This window comes from Rhodnius prolixus, unplaced genomic scaffold, assembly GCF_049639745.1.
Source record: "Rhodnius prolixus isolate KJV_2025 unplaced genomic scaffold, Rpr scaffold_18, whole genome shotgun sequence".
NCBI lineage: Eukaryota > Metazoa > Arthropoda > Insecta > Hemiptera > Reduviidae > Rhodnius > Rhodnius prolixus.
In genome coordinates this window covers 2,407,969-2,422,596 of record NW_027411636.1, presented here as the reverse complement: position 1 = coordinate 2,422,596, position 14,628 = coordinate 2,407,969, and the positions used below count along the sequence as shown (strand labels likewise).

Genomic DNA, 14,628 nt, shown 5'->3' with positions numbered 1-14,628 from the left:
GTTCCTATTTTAATGAATTCTACACCGAAATGTACAGAATAGTAAGCTCTATAATAGATATAAGTCGCAATGTTTTGCTGTTAACGGTTTAAAAGATATGGAAGGTTACATTTTCGTAGGTTTGTTATAACATACAGATTTAAACCTCAATTTCTCTCTTTTTATTGTTCCTATTTTATTAAATTGTACACCGAAATGTTGAGAATAGTAAGCTCTATAACTGACTAAAATCGCAATCTTTTCGTGTTATTAGTTTAAGAGATATGGAAGGTTACATTTTCGTGTGTTTGTAAAAGATACAGATTTTAAACCTCAATTCTCTCTTTGTATGGTTCCTATTTTAATGAATTCTATACCGAAATGTAGAGAATAGTAAGCTCTATAACAGATATAAGTCGCAATGTTTTCCTGTTTTTAGTTTAAGAGATATGGAAGGTAAAATTTTCGTGTGCTTGTAAAACATACAGATTTCAAACCTCAATTTCTCTCGTTGTACTGTTCCTATTTTAATCAATTCAACACCGAAATGTAGAGAATAGTAAGCTCTATAACTGACTAAAATCGCAATCTTTTTCTTTTGATAGTTTAAGAGATATGGAAGGTTACATTTTCGTAGGTTTGTAAAACGTACAGATTTCAATCCTCAATTTCTCACTTTGTTCCTATTTTAATGAATTCTACACCGAAAGGTAGAGAATAGTAAGCTCTATAACTGACATAAATAGTAATGTTTTCGTTTTAATAGTTTAAGAGATATGGAAGGTTAAATATTCGTGTTTTTCTTTAAAACATACAGATTTCAAACCTCTATATCTCTCTTTATACTGTTCCTATTTTAATGAGTTCTGCACCGAAATGTAGAGAATAGTTAGCTCTATAACTGACTAAAATCGCAATCTTTTTCTTTTGATAGTTTAAGAGATATGGAAGGTTACATTTTCGTGTGTTTCTTTAAAACATACAGATTTCAAATTTCAATTTCTCTCTTTTTATTGTTACTATTTTATTAAATTGTACACCGAAATGTTGAGAATAGTAAGCTGTATAACTGACTAAAATCGCAATCTTTTCCTTTTGATAGTTTAAGAGATATAGAAGGTTACATTTTCGTGTGTTTGTAAAACATACAGATTTCAAATTTCAATTTCTCTCTTTTTATTGTTACTATTTTATTAAATTGTACACCGAAATGTTGAGAATAGTGAGCTGTATAACTGACTAAAATCGCAATCTTTTCCTTTTGATAGTTTAAGAGATATGGAAGGTTAAATTTTCGCGGGTTTGTAAAACGTACAGATTTCTAACCTCAATATCTTTCGTTGTACTGTTCCTATTTTAATGAATTCTACACCGAAATGTTGAGAATAGTAAGCTGTATAACTGACTAAAATCGCAATCTTTTCCTTTTGATAGTTTAAGAGATATGGAAGGTTAAATTTTCGCGGGTTTGTAAAACGTACAGATTTCTAACCTCAATATCTTTCGTTGTACTGTTCCTATTTTAATGAATTCTACACCGAAATGTTGAGAATAGTAAGCTCTATAACTGACTAAAATCGCAATCTTTTCCTTTTGATAGTTTAAGAGATATGGAAGGTTAAATTTTCGCGGGTTTGTAAAACGTACAGATTTCTAACCTCAATATCTTTCGTTGTACTGTTCCTATTTTAATGAATTCTACACCGAAATGTTGAGAATAGTAAGCTCTATAACTGACTAAAATCGCAATCTTTTCCTTTTGATAGTTTAAGAGATATGGAAGGTTAAATTTTCGCGGGTTTGTAAAACGTACAGATTTCTAACCTCAATATCTTTCGTTGTACTGTTCCTATTTTAATGAATTCTACACCGAAATGTTGAGAATAGTAAGCTCTATAACTGACTAAAATCGCAATCTTTTCCTTTTGATAGTTTAAGAGATATGGAAGGTTACATTTTCGTGTGTTTGTAAAACATACAGATTTCAATCCTCAATTTCTCTCGTTGTACTGTTCCTATTTTAATGAATTCTACACCGAAAGGTAGAGAATAGTAAGCTCTATAACTGACAAAAATCGCAATGTTTTCGTGTTATTAGTTTAAGAGATATGGAAGGTTAAATTTTCGCGGGTTTGTAAAACGTACAGATTTCTAACCTCAATATCTTTCGTTGTACTGTCCCTATTTTAATGAATTCTACACCGAAATGTTGAGAATAGTAAGCTCTATAACTGATATAACTAACAATCTTTTCCTTTTGATAGTTTAAGAGATATGGAAGGTTACATTTTCGTAGGTTTGTAAAACGTACAGATTTCAATCCTCAATTTCTCTCTTTATATTGTTCCTATTTTAATGAATTCTACACCGAAAGGTAAAGAATAGTAAGCTCTATAACTGATATAACTAACAATGTTTTCGTGTTAATAGTTTAAGAGATATGGAAGGTTAAATTTTCGTGTGTTTGTAAAACATACAGATTTCAAACCTCAATATCTCTCGTTTTACTGTTCCTATTTTAATCAATTCAACACCGAAATGTAGAGAATAGTAAGCTCTATAACTGACATATATCGCAATGTTTTCGTGTTAATAGTTAGAGAGATATGGAAGGTTAAATTTTCGCGGGTTTGTAAAACATACAGATTTCAAACCTCAATATCTCTCGTTGTACTGTTCCTATTTTAATCAATTCCACACCGAAATGTAGAGAATAGTAAGCTCTATAACTGACATAAATCGCAATGTTTTCGTGTAAATTGTTTGAGAGATATGGAAGGTTAAATTTTCGCGGGTTTGTAAAACATACAGATTTCAAACCTCAATATCTCTCGTTGTACTGTTCCTATTTTAATCAATTCAACACCGAAATGTAGAGAATAGTAAGCTCTATAACTGACATAAATCGCAATGTTTTCGTGTAAATAGTTTGAGAGATATGGAAGGTTAAATTTTCGCGGGTTTGTAAAACATACAGATTTCAAACCTCAATTTCTCTCGTTGTACTGTTCCTATTTTAATCAATTCAACACCGAAATGTAGAGAATAGTAAGCTCTATAACTGACATAAATCGCAATGTTTTCGTGTTAATAGTTTGAGAGATATGGAAGGTTAAATTTTCGTGTGTTTGTAAAACATACAGATTTCAAACCTCAATATCTCTCGTTGTACTGTTCCTATTTTAATCAATTCAACACCGAAATGTAGAGAATAGTAAGCTCTATAACTGACATAAATCGCAATGTTTTCGTGTTAATAGTTTAAGAGATATGGAAGGTTAAATTTTCGAGTGTTTGTAAAACGTACAGATTTCTAACCTCAATATCTTTCGTTGTACTGTTCCTATTTTAATGAATTCTACACCGAAATGTTGAGAATAGTAAGCTCTATAACTGACTAAAATCGCAATCTTTTCCTTTTGATAGTTTAAGAGATATGGAAGGTTAAATTTTCGCGGGTTTGTAAAACGTACAGATTTCTAACCTCAATATCTTTCGTTGTACTGTTCCTATTTTAATGAATTCTACACCGAAATGTTGAGAATAGTAAGCTCTATAACTGACTAAAATCGCAATCTTTTCCTTTTGATAGTTTAAGAGATATGGAAGGTTAAATTTTCGCGGGTTTGTAAAACGTACAGATTTCTAACCTCAATATCTTTCGTTGTACTGTTCCTATTTTAATGAATTCTACACCGAAATGTTGAGAATAGTAAGCTCTATAACTGACTAAAATCGCAATCTTTTCCTTTTGATAGTTTAAGAGATATGGAAGGTTACATTTTCGTGTGTTTGTAAAACATACAGATTTCAATCCTCAATTTCTCTCGTTGTACTGTTCCTATTTTAATGAATTCTACACCGAAAGGTAGAGAATAGTAAGCTCTATAACTGACAAAAATCGCAATGTTTTCGTGTTATTAGTTTAAGAGATATGGAAGGTTAAATTTTCGCGGGTTTGTAAAACGTACAGATTTCTAACCTCAATATCTTTCGTTGTACTGTCCCTATTTTAATGAATTCTACACCGAAATGTTGAGAATAGTAAGCTCTATAACTGATATAACTAACAATCTTTTCCTTTTGATAGTTTAAGAGATATGGAAGGTTACATTTTCGTAGGTTTGTAAAACGTACAGATTTCAATCCTCAATTTCTCTCTTTATATTGTTCCTATTTTAATGAATTCTACACCGAAAGGTAAAGAATAGTAAGCTCTATAACTGATATAACTAACAATGTTTTCGTGTTAATAGTTTAAGAGATATGGAAGGTTAAATTTTCGTGTGTTTGTAAAACATACAGATTTCAAACCTCAATATCTCTCGTTTTACTGTTCCTATTTTAATCAATTCAACACCGAAATGTAGAGAATAGTAAGCTCTATAACTGACATATATCGCAATGTTTTCGTGTTAATAGTTAGAGAGATATGGAAGGTTAAATTTTCGCGGGTTTGTAAAACATACAGATTTCAAACCTCAATATCTCTCGTTGTACTGTTCCTATTTTAATCAATTCCACACCGAAATGTAGAGAATAGTAAGCTCTATAACTGACATAAATCGCAATGTTTTCGTGTAAATTGTTTGAGAGATATGGAAGGTTAAATTTTCGCGGGTTTGTAAAACATACAGATTTCAAACCTCAATATCTCTCGTTGTACTGTTCCTATTTTAATCAATTCAACACCGAAATGTAGAGAATAGTAAGCTCTATAACTGACATAAATCGCAATGTTTTCGTGTAAATAGTTTGAGAGATATGGAAGGTTAAATTTTCGCGGGTTTGTAAAACATACAGATTTCAAACCTCAATTTCTCTCGTTGTACTGTTCCTATTTTAATCAATTCAACACCGAAATGTAGAGAATAGTAAGCTCTATAACTGACATAAATCGCAATGTTTTCGTGTTAATAGTTTGAGAGATATGGAAGGTTAAATTTTCGTGTGTTTGTAAAACATACAGATTTCAAACCTCAATATCTCTCGTTGTACTGTTCCTATTTTAATCAATTCAACACCGAAATGTAGAGAATAGTAAGCTCTATAACTGACATAAATCGCAATGTTTTCGTGTTAATAGTTTAAGAGATATGGAAGGTTAAATTTTCGAGTGTTTGTAAAACATACAGATTTCAAACCACAATTTCACTCGTTGTACTGTTCCTATTTTAATCAATTCAACACCGAAAGGTAGAGAATAGTAAGCTCTATAACTGATATAACTAACAATATTTTCGTGTTAATAGTTTAAGAGATATGGAAGGTTAAATTTTCGTGTGTTTGTAAAACATACAGATTTCAAACCTCAATATCTCCCTTTGTACTGTTCCTATTTTAATCAATTCTACACCGAAATGTTGAGAATAGTAAGCTCTATAACTGACTAAAATCGCAATCTTTTCCTTTTGATAGTTTAAGAGATATGGAAGGTTACATTTTCGTGTGTTTGTAAAACATACAGATTTCAAACCTCAATTTCTCTCGTTGTACTGTTCCTATTTTAATCAATTCTACACCGAAATGTAGAGAATAGTAAGCTTTATAACTGACAAAAATCGCAATGTTTTCCTTTTAATAGTTTAAAACATATGGAAGGTTACATTTTCGTAGGTTTTTAAAACGTACAGATTTCAATCCTCAATTTCTCTTTTTATATTGTTCCTATTTTAATGAATTCTACACCGAAAGGTAGAGAATAGTAAGCTCTATAACTGATATAACTAACAATGTTTTCGTGTTAATAGTTTAAGAGATATGGAAGGTTAAATTTTCGTTTGTTTGTAAAACATACAGATTTCAAACCTCAATATCTCTCGTTGTACTGTTCCTAATTTAATCAATTCTACACCGAAATGTAGAGAATAGTAAGCTCTATAACTGACATAAATCGCAATGTTTTCGTGTTAATAGTTTGAGAGATATGGAAGGTTAAATATTCGTGTTTTTCTTTAAAACATACAGATTTCAAACTTCTAGATTTCTCTATGTTTTGTTCCTACATTAATGAATTTTTCACCGAAATGTAGAGAATAGTAAGCTCTATAACTGACTAAAATCGCAATCTTTTTCTTTTGTAAGTTTAAGAGATATGGAAGGTTACATTTTCGTGTGTTTCTTTAAAACATACAGATTTCAAATTTCAATTTCTCTCTTTTTATTGTTACTATTTTATAAAATTGTACACCGAAATGTTGAGAATAGTAAGCTGTATAAATGACTAAAATCGCAATCTTTTCCTTTTGATAGTTTAAGAGATATGGAAGGTTACATTTTCGTAGGTTTGTAAAACATACAGGTTTCAAACTTCTATATTTCTCTATGTATTGTTCCTACATTAATGAATTTTTCACCGAAATGTTGAGAATAGTAAGCTGTATAACTGACTAAAATCGCAATCTTTTCCTTTTGATAGTTTAAGAGATATGGAAGGATACATTTTCGTAGGTTTGTAAAACGTACAGATTTCAATCCTCAATTTCTCTCGTTTTACTGTTCCTATTTTAATCAATTCAACACCGAAATGTAGAGAATAGTAAGCTCTATAACTGACATAAATCGCAATGTTTTCGTGTTAATAGTTAGAGAGATATGGAAGGTTAAATTTTCGCGGGTTTGTAAAACATACAGATTTCAAACCTCAATATCTCTCGTTGTACTGTTCCTATTTTAATCAATTCAACACCGAAATGTAGAGAATAGTAAGCTCAATAACTGACATAAATCGCAATGTTTTCGTGTAAATAGTTTGAGAGATATGGAAGGTTAAATTTTCGCGGGTTTGTAAAACATACAGATTTCAAACCTCAATATCTCTCGTTGTACTGCTCCTATTTTAATCAATTCAACACCGAAATGTAGAGAATAGTAAGCTCTATAACTGACATAAATCTCAATGTTTTCGTGTAAATAGTTTGAGAGATATGGAAGGTTAAATTTTCGCGGGTTTGTAAAACGTACAGATTTCTAACCTCAATATCTTTCGTTGTACTGTCCCTATTTTAATGAATTCTACACCGAAATGTTGAGAATAGTAAGCTCTATAACTGATATAACTAACAATCTTTTCCTTTTGATAGTTTAAGAGATATGGAAGGTTACATTTTCGTAGGTTTGTAAAACGTACAGATTTCAATCCTCAATTTCTCTCTTTATATTGTTCCTATTTTAATGAATTCTACACCGAAAGGTAAAGAATAGTAAGCTCTATAACTGATATAACTAACAATGTTTTCGTGTTAATAGTTTAAGAGATATGGAAGGTTAAATTTTCGTGTGTTTGTAAAACATACAGATTTCAAACCTCAATATCTCTCGTTTTACTGTTCCTATTTTAATCAATTCAACACCGAAATGTAGAGAATAGTAAGCTCTATAACTGACATAAATCGCAATGTTTTCGTGTTAATAGTTTGAGAGATATGGAAGGTTACATTTTCGTAGGTTTGTAAAACGTACAGATTTCAATCCTCAATTTCTCACTTTGTTCCTATTTTAATGAATTCTACACCGAAAGGTAGAGAATAGTAAGCTCTATAACTGATATAACTAACAATGTTTTCGTCTTAATAGTTTAAGAGATATGGAAGGTTAAATTTTCGTGTGTTTGTAAAATATACAGATTTCAAACCTCAATATCTCTTGTTGTACTGTTCCTATTTTAATCAATTCTACACCGAAAGATAGAGAATAGTAAGCTCTATAACTGACTAAAATCGCAATATTTTTCTTTTGATAGTTTAAGAGATATGGAAGGTTACATTTTCGTGTGTTTCTTTAAAACATACAGATTTCAAATTTCAATTTCTCTCTTTTTATTGTTACTATTTTATTAAATTGTACACCGAAATGTTGAGAATAGTAAGCTCTATAACTGACTAAAATCGCAATCTTTTCCTTTTGATAGTTTAAGAGATATGGAAGGTTACATTTTCGTGTGTTTGTAAAAGATACAGATTTCAAACCTAAATTTCTCTCGTTGTACTGTTCCTATTTTAATCAATTCAACACCGAAATGTAGAGAATAGTAAGCTCTATAAATGACAAAAATCGCAATGTTTTCGTGTTATTAGTTTAAGAGATATGGAAGGTTAAATTTTCGCGGGTTTGTAAAACGTACATATTTCTAACCTCAATATCTTTCGTTGTACTGTTCCTATTTTAATCAATTCAACACCGAAATGTAGAGAATAGTAAGCTCTATAACTGACTAAAATCGCAATCTTTTTCTTTTGATAGTTTAAGAGATATGGAAGGTTACATTTTCGTAGGTTTGTAAAACGTACAGATTTCAATCCTCAATTTCTCACTTTGTTCCTATTTTAATGAATTCTACACCGAAAGGTAGAGAATAGTAAGCTCTATAACTGACATAAATAGTAATGTTTTCGTTTTAATAGTTTAAGAGATATGGAAGGTTAAATATTCGTGTTTTTCTTTAAAACATACAGATTTCAAACCTCTATATCTCTCTTTATACTGTTCCTATTTTAATGAGTTCTGCACCGAAATGTAGAGAATAGTTAGCTCTATAACTGACTAAAATCGCAATCTTTTTCTTTTGATAGTTTAAGAGATATGGAAGGTTACATTTTCGTGTGTTTCTTTAAAACATACAGATTTCAAATTTCAATTTCTCTCTTTTTATTGTTACTATTTTATTAAATTGTACACCGAAATGTTGAGAATAGTAAGCTGTATAACTGACTAAAATCGCAATCTTTTCCTTTTGATAGTTTAAGAGATATGGAAGGTTAAATTTTCGCGGGTTTGTAAAACGTACAGATTTCTAACCTCAATATCTTTCGTTGTACTGTTCCTATTTTAATGAATTCTACACCGAAATGTTGAGAATAGTAAGCTGTATAACTGACTAAAATCGCAATCTTTTCCTTTTGATAGTTTAAGAGATATGGAAGGTTAAATTTTCGCGGGTTTGTAAAACGTACAGATTTCTAACCTCAATATCTTTCGTTGTACTGTTCCTATTTTAATGAATTCTACACCGAAATGTTGAGAATAGTAAGCTCTATAACTGACTAAAATCGCAATCTTTTCCTTTTGATAGTTTAAGAGATATGGAAGGTTAAATTTTCGCGGGTTTGTAAAACGTACAGATTTCTAACCTCAATATCTTTCGTTGTACTGTTCCTATTTTAATGAATTCTACACCGAAATGTTGAGAATAGTAAGCTCTATAACTGACTAAAATCGCAATCTTTTCCTTTTGATAGTTTAAGAGATATGGAAGGTTAAATTTTCGCGGGTTTGTAAAACGTACAGATTTCTAACCTCAATATCTTTCGTTGTACTGTTCCTATTTTAATGAATTCTACACCGAAATGTTGAGAATAGTAAGCTCTATAACTGACTAAAATCGCAATCTTTTCCTTTTGATAGTTTAAGAGATATGGAAGGTTACATTTTCGTGTGTTTGTAAAACATACAGATTTCAATCCTCAATTTCTCTCGTTGTACTGTTCCTATTTTAATGAATTCTACACCGAAAGGTAGAGAATAGTAAGCTCTATAACTGACAAAAATCGCAATGTTTTCGTGTTATTAGTTTAAGAGATATGGAAGGTTAAATTTTCGCGGGTTTGTAAAACGTACAGATTTCTAACCTCAATATCTTTCGTTGTACTGTCCCTATTTTAATGAATTCTACACCGAAATGTTGAGAATAGTAAGCTCTATAACTGATATAACTAACAATCTTTTCCTTTTGATAGTTTAAGAGATATGGAAGGTTACATTTTCGTAGGTTTGTAAAACGTACAGATTTCAATCCTCAATTTCTCTCTTTATATTGTTCCTATTTTAATGAATTCTACACCGAAAGGTAAAGAATAGTAAGCTCTATAACTGATATAACTAACAATGTTTTCGTGTTAATAGTTTAAGAGATATGGAAGGTTAAATTTTCGTGTGTTTGTAAAACATACAGATTTCAAACCTCAATATCTCTCGTTTTACTGTTCCTATTTTAATCAATTCAACACCGAAATGTAGAGAATAGTAAGCTCTATAACTGACATATATCGCAATGTTTTCGTGTTAATAGTTAGAGAGATATGGAAGGTTAAATTTTCGCGGGTTTGTAAAACATACAGATTTCAAACCTCAATATCTCTCGTTGTACTGTTCCTATTTTAATCAATTCCACACCGAAATGTAGAGAATAGTAAGCTCTATAACTGACATAAATCGCAATGTTTTCGTGTAAATAGTTTGAGAGATATGGAAGGTTAAATTTTCGCGGGTTTGTAAAACATACAGATTTCAAACCTCAATATCTCTCGTTGTACTGTTCCTATTTTAATCAATTCAACACCGAAATGTAGAGAATAGTAAGCTCTATAACTGACATAAATCGCAATGTTTTCGTGTAAATAGTTTGAGAGATATGGAAGGTTAAATTTTCGCGGGTTTGTAAAACATACAGATTTCAAACCTCAATTTCTCTCGTTGTACTGTTCCTATTTTAATCAATTCAACACCGAAATGTAGAGAATAGTAAGCTCTATAACTGACATAAATCGCAATGTTTTCGTGTTAATAGTTTGAGAGATATGGAAGGTTAAATTTTCGTGTGTTTGTAAAACATACAGATTTCAAACCTCAATATCTCTCGTTGTACTGTTCCTATTTTAATCAATTCAACACCGAAATGTAGAGAATAGTAAGCTCTATAACTGACATAAATCGCAATGTTTTCGTGTTAATAGTTTAAGAGATATGGAAGGTTAAATTTTCGAGTGTTTGTAAAACATACAGATTTCAAACCACAATTTCACTCGTTGTACTGTTCCTATTTTAATCAATTCAACACCGAAAGGTAGAGAATAGTAAGCTCTATAACTGATATAACTAACAATATTTTCGTGTTAATAGTTTAAGAGATATGGAAGGTTAAATTTTCGTGTGTTTGTAAAACATACAGATTTCAAACCTCAATATCTCCCTTTGTACTGTTCCTATTTTAATCAATTCTACACCGAAATGTTGAGAATAGTAAGCTCTATAACTGACTAAAATCGCAATCTTTTCCTTTTGATAGTTTAAGAGATATGGAAGGTTACATTTTCGTGTGTTTGTAAAACATACAGATTTCAAACCTCAATTTCTCTCGTTGTACTGTTCCTATTTTAATCAATTCTACACCGAAATGTAGAGAATAGTAAGCTTTATAACTGACAAAAATCGCAATGTTTTCCTTTTAATAGTTTAAAACATATGGAAGGTTACATTTTCGTAGGTTTTTAAAACGTACAGATTTCAATCCTCAATTTCTCTTTTTATATTGTTCCTATTTTAATGAATTCTACACCGAAAGGTAGAGAATAGTAAGCTCTATAACTGATATAACTAACAATGTTTTCGTGTTAATAGTTTAAGAGATATGGAAGGTTAAATTTTCGTTTGTTTGTAAAACATACAGATTTCAAACCTCAATATCTCTCGTTGTACTGTTCCTAATTTAATCAATTCTACACCGAAATGTAGAGAATAGTAAGCTCTATAACTGACATAAATCGCAATGTTTTCGTGTTAATAGTTTGAGAGATATGGAAGGTTAAATATTCGTGTTTTTCTTTAAAACATACAGATTTCAAACTTCTAGATTTCTCTATGTTTTGTTCCTACATTAATGAATTTTTCACCGAAATGTAGAGAATAGTAAGCTCTATAACTGACTAAAATCGCAATCTTTCTCTTTTGTAAGTTTAAGAGATATGGAAGGTTACATTTTCGTGTGTTTCTTTAAAACATACAGATTTCAAATTTCAATTTCTCTCTTTTTATTGTTACTATTTTATAAAATTGTACACCGAAATGTTGAGAATAGTAAGCTGTATAAATGACTAAAATCGCAATCTTTTCCTTTTGATAGTTTAAGAGATATGGAAGGTTACATTTTCGTAGGTTTGTAAAACATACAGGTTTCAAACTTCTATATTTCTCTATGTATTGTTCCTACATTAATGAATTTTTCACCGAAATGTTGAGAATAGTAAGCTGTATAACTGACTAAAATCGCAATCTTTTCCTTTTGATAGTTTAAGAGATATGGAAGGATACATTTTCGTAGGTTTGTAAAACGTACAGATTTCAATCCTCAATTTCTCTCGTTTTACTGTTCCTATTTTAATCAATTCAACACCGAAATGTAGAGAATAGTAAGCTCTATAACTGACATAAATCGCAATGTTTTCGTGTTAATAGTTAGAGAGATATGGAAGGTTAAATTTTCGCGGGTTTGTAAAACATACAGATTTCAAACCTCAATATCTCTCGTTGTACTGTTCCTATTTTAATCAATTCAACACCGAAATGTAGAGAATAGTAAGCTCAATAACTGACATAAATCGCAATGTTTTCGTGTAAATAGTTTGAGAGATATGGAAGGTTAAATTTTCGCGGGTTTGTAAAACATACAGATTTCAAACCTCAATATCTCTCGTTGTACTGTTCCTATTTTAATCAATTCAACACCGAAATGTAGAGAATAGTAAGCTCTATAACTGACATAAATCGCAATGTTTTCGTGTAAATAGTTTGAGAGATATGGAAGGTTAAATTTTCGCGGGTTTGTAAAACGTACAGATTTCTAACCTCAATATCTTTCGTTGTACTGTCCCTATTTTAATGAATTCTACACCGAAATGTTGAGAATAGTAAGCTCTATAACTGATATAACTAACAATCTTTTCCTTTTGATAGTTTAAGAGATATGGAAGGTTACATTTTCGTAGGTTTGTAAAACGTACAGATTTCAATCCTCAATTTCTCTCTTTATATTGTTCCTATTTTAATGAATTCTACACCGAAAGGTAAAGAATAGTAAGCTCTATAACTGATATAACTAACAATGTTTTCGTGTTAATAGTTTAAGAGATATGGAAGGTTAAATTTTCGTGTGTTTGTAAAACATACAGATTTCAAACCTCAATATCTCTCGTTTTACTGTTCCTATTTTAATCAATTCAACACCGAAATGTAGAGAATAGTAAGCTCTATAACTGACATAAATCGCAATGTTTTCGTGTTAATAGTTTGAGAGATATGGAAGGTTACATTTTCGTAGGTTTGTAAAACGTACAGATTTCAATCCTCAATTTCTCACTTTGTTCCTATTTTAATGAATTCTACACCGAAAGGTAGAGAATAGTAAGCTCTATAACTGATATAACTAACAATGTTTTCGTCTTAATAGTTTAAGAGATATGGAAGGTTAAATTTTCGTGTGTTTGTAAAATATACAGATTTCAAACCTCAATATCTCTTGTTGTACTGTTCCTATTTTAATCAATTCTACACCGAAAGATAGAGAATAGTAAGCTCTATAACTGACTAAAATCGCAATATTTTTCTTTTGATAGTTTAAGAGATATGGAAGGTTACATTTTCGTGTGTTTCTTTAAAACATACAGATTTCAAATTTCAATTTCTCTCTTTTTATTGTTACTATTTTATTAAATTGTACACCGAAATGTTGAGAATAGTAAGCTCTATAACTGACTAAAATCGCAATCTTTTCCTTTTGATAGTTTAAGAGATATGGAAGGTTACATTTTCGTGTGTTTGTAAAACATACAGATTTCAAACCTAAATTTCTCTCGTTGTACTGTTCCTATTTTAATCAATTCAACACCGAAATGTAGAGAATAGTAAGCTCTATAAATGACAAAAATCGCAATGTTTTCGTGTTATTAGTTTAAGAGATATGGAAGGTTAAATTTTCGCGGGTTTGTAAAACGTACAGATTTCTAACCTCAATATCTTTCGTTGTACTGTCCCTATTTTAATGAATTCTACACCGAAATGTTGAGAATAGTAAGCTCTATAACTGACTAAAATCGCAATCTTTTTCTTTTGATAGTTTAAGAGATATGGAAGGTTACATTTTCGTGTGTTTCTTTAAAACATACAGATTTCAAATTTCAATTTCTCTCTTTTTATTGTTACTATTTTATTAAATTGTACACCGAAATGTTGAGAATAGTAAGCTCTATAACTGACTAAAATCGCAATCTTTTCCTTTTGATAGTTTAAGAGATATGGAAGGTTACATTTTCGTGTGTTTGTAAAACATACAGATTTCAAACCTAAATTTCTCTCGTTGTACTGTTCCTATTTTAATCAATTCAACACCGAAATGTAGAGAATAGTAAGCTCTATAAATGACAAAAATCGCAATGTTTTCGTGTTATTAGTTTAAGAGATATGGAAGGTTAAATTTTCGCGGGTTTGTAAAACGTACAGATTTCTAACCTCAATATCTTTCGTTGTACTGTCCCTATTTTAATGAATTCTACACCGAAATGTTGAGAATAGTAAGCTCTATAACTGACTAAAATCGCAATCTTTTTCTTTTGATAGTTTAAGAGATATGGAAGGTTACATTTTCGTGTGTTTCTTTAAAACATACAGATTTCAAATTTCAATTTCTCTCTTTTTATTGTTACTATTTTATTAAATTGTACACCGAAATGTAGAGAATAGTAGGCTCTATAACTGATATAACTAACAATGTTTTCGTGTTAATAGTTTAAGAGATATGGAAGGTTAAATTTTCGCGGGTTTGTAAAACGTACAGATTTCTAACCTCAATATCTTTCGTTGTACTGTCCCTATTTTAATGAA

The 14,628-nt window shown here is 30.4% G+C and overlaps 1 protein-coding gene across 1 annotated transcript in view; it reads left to right on the top strand.

Moving 5' to 3' along the window:
* The window catches only part of LOC141462144 (cytosol aminopeptidase-like), an 87,913-nt gene that overhangs the window by 8,912 nt on the left and 64,373 nt on the right, over window positions 1-14,628 (top strand). The window lies entirely within an intron of this gene.